The 2,909-nt window shown below is 47.5% G+C and overlaps 1 pseudogene; it reads left to right on the top strand.

Moving 5' to 3' along the window:
• The first annotated feature begins 1,871 nt into the window (after positions 1–1,871).
• Positions 1,872–2,417, top strand: LOC102828796 (annotated as a pseudogene).
• Positions 2,418–2,909: the final 492 nt, after the last annotated feature.

Below are 2,909 nucleotides of genomic sequence, written 5' to 3'. Positions count from 1 at the left end.
AAAAAGAAAATCAGAACAAAGCAGAACTGACAAACTTTATTGTCTACCTTTGTACCAAGGTTCCCGTGACGTTTTTCCGTGGTGTCTCTGCAGCCCCTATTTCATCCCGCTGCTTGTTTTCACCCAGGATGTCAACTCAGGCCTTCAAGCCAGACCCGGCAGATTCAAAAGTACGAGATTTTTTACTTCAGCTCCAAACACCACAAGCTATAAGCCTTCAAACCTTTAAAATATTCCTATCTCTGTGGTTCAGAGTTTTGGAGCTCTGCCCTGGCTCTGCTTTGCCTGGGATTCTGTGCTATTGCTGATGGCCACCTTCACTGCACCTCCACCCTAGTCGCCATCAAGCCCTGCCTACCCTAGTGTGTAAATTTATATAATAGTGGTATTAACTGGTTTTCTTTGTAGGCATATGAATATTATGCTATCACAGACAGTGTTGCACTTCATGAATGAACTTGATATATTCTTTTTGATGATAAATGTGATTCCATTCCTCTTCAATTTGTCATTCCCAGCATAATAAGCCATGTAATTGTCAGATTCAAAATGGCATGTTTATACTTGCCATTTCATATTTTCAATTTCATTTCATCATTCAATTTCTAATTTTTGCTAGATTCACACTTCATAATTCTGTGTTCTGATTTTTAGTGGATGTTTATAGCTGTGTTTCTTCATTTTGAATTGTGCCCCATCAGTTTTACTCCATTCACATCTTCGAGGAGGCAGATCTTCCCCAGTTATATTTTGAGTGCCTTCCAACTCGAGGGGCTCATTTTCTGGCACTATATCTGACAGTGTTCCACTTCTATTCATAAGCTTGTCAGTGACTAATAGTTGGAAGTAGTTTATCTCTCCTGCTTCCTAGTCTGTGTTCATCTGGAAGATCATCTGAAACTTGTTGGTATTTAAATCCAGAATCACAACAACACAGAAGCTACCACAGTATGACAAACTGGCAGACAAGTGGTGGTGCTCTCCAGTGTAGAGAAGCTAAAGCAAATGGAAGAAATGAGGAGGTAAAAGCACTGAACAGAAAATGTCAAAGGGCAGCTTGGGAATACAGAATCTAATATTGTAATAAAATGTGCAAAGACCTAGAGTTAGAATACAAAAGGGAAGCACACTCTAAGTGTTTCTCAAGCTAAGGGAACTGAAGAAAAAATTGAAGCCTTGACTTGCAATATAGAAGGATTCTATGGGCAAAATATTGAATGATGCAGACAGCATCAAAAGAAGATATAACCCTTTTGGCTCTCTAGGCAGTACAGCAATCAGCAAGAACAAGTGCCTTACAAAAGGTGGCAAAAAGGGAGCCAAGAAGAAAGCGGTTGATCCATTTTCTAAGAAAGATTGGTATGATGTGAAGGCACCAGCTATGTTCTATATAAGAAATATTGGGAGGGCGGTCCTGCTCCAAGAAGAACTTGGGGGCATGGCAGCTCCCTCCTTGGGCCTCAGCGGGGGTGGGGTGGAGTGGGGGGTGGGTACCCTCAGGAACCAAAGGCCCAGCAAGTTTCCAACCATCAGATTGGTTGGGAAGCTTTACCCCAGACCCACCCGGCTATTCGGCCATTCAGAGTCCAGCCCAACATCCAGTGAAAGTGAGAACCCCACAGTCCCCACCCTCAAACCCTGCTCCAGGGTCTAACTAAGCAACTTTCTACCCGCTCCGTCCTTCCCATGGTCCATGGTCCCCCCTCCCCTCCTTTCCCAGCAGGCCTGTGGTGAGTCCTCTAAACTCCTCCGCCTCTGTGTGGGGCGCGCGCCCCTGAGCAAAGGACAGGGAGGACACTTTGGAGTGGTCCATCGGGCAGCCCTGGAGGCTCAGGGGGCGCGCAGCAGTCCTTTCCATTCCAGCCGCTCGGATGCAGGGCGCCCCAGGCGGGGTAAGGAACTCTCGGCCCTGCACGACACCCATGAGCACACAGGTGCCCCCAGGAGGGCCCTCTTGGATCCAGGAGCGAACCCTGGTGGCAGTGAAGCCAGATGGGGTGCAGGGGAGGTTGGTAGGGGATGTGATTCGGCGTTTCGAGAGATGCGGCTTCAAATTAGTCGGGATGAAGATGCTGCAGCCACCAGAGAGCATCCTTGCAGAGCATTACCACGACCTTCGGAGGAAGCCCTTCTAACCATCCCTCATCGGCTACATGAGCTCTGGCCCCGTGGTGGCCATGATCTGGGAAGGCCATAATGTGGTCCATATTTCAAGGGTCATGATCAGAGACACAGATGCGGCTGAAGCTGCCCCAGGGACCATCCGAGGAGACTTCAGCATTCACGTCAGCAGGAACGTGATCCATGCAAGCGACTCTGTGGAAGGGGCCCAGAGGGAGATTGGGCTGTGGTTCCCTAGCTGTGAGTTGGTGGACTGGCCCGGCAGAGGCCCCCAGAGCGGTGTCTCCCCAGCCTGAGAACTCTGGCTGCTCTCCAGCCCAACTACCTCTGGCAACAAGATTCAGGCTGCACCCATGCTCTGCCCACCTTTCCAAACCACCCTCCTGGGGATCTTCTTCCACAATCCAGCCAAGGTGACGTCTGAGTCATCACTGATTCTGTGTGCCTTTCTGTGCCCTAAAGCAGCACCACATTGAACTAAATCCTTTCTGTACCAAAGTGCCAGACAACCTTTTGAATGGTGTGACCCTTTGCCCCAAAGGGAGACATTAAAATTCAAGGTGCTCCTAAAAAACAAAAAAGAAATATTGGGAAAACACTAGTCACAAGGATTCAAGGAACTAAAATTACATCTGATATACTCAAGGGTCATTCTGATGGCCTCAAGGGTCATGGATTTTTTTTTTTTTTGTTCTTTTCAAATTGAAATTTTTATTAACATGGTAGTTGTCTTTGTAGCATCTGCACACACATTCGCACACTCAGAATGATCTGCCTGGAGAAAAAGC

This window comes from Chrysochloris asiatica, unplaced genomic scaffold (assembly GCF_000296735.1).
Source record: "Chrysochloris asiatica unplaced genomic scaffold, ChrAsi1.0 scaffold09395, whole genome shotgun sequence".
NCBI lineage: Eukaryota > Metazoa > Chordata > Mammalia > Afrosoricida > Chrysochloridae > Chrysochloris > Chrysochloris asiatica.
This window is presented reverse-complemented; position numbering and strand designations above follow the sequence as displayed.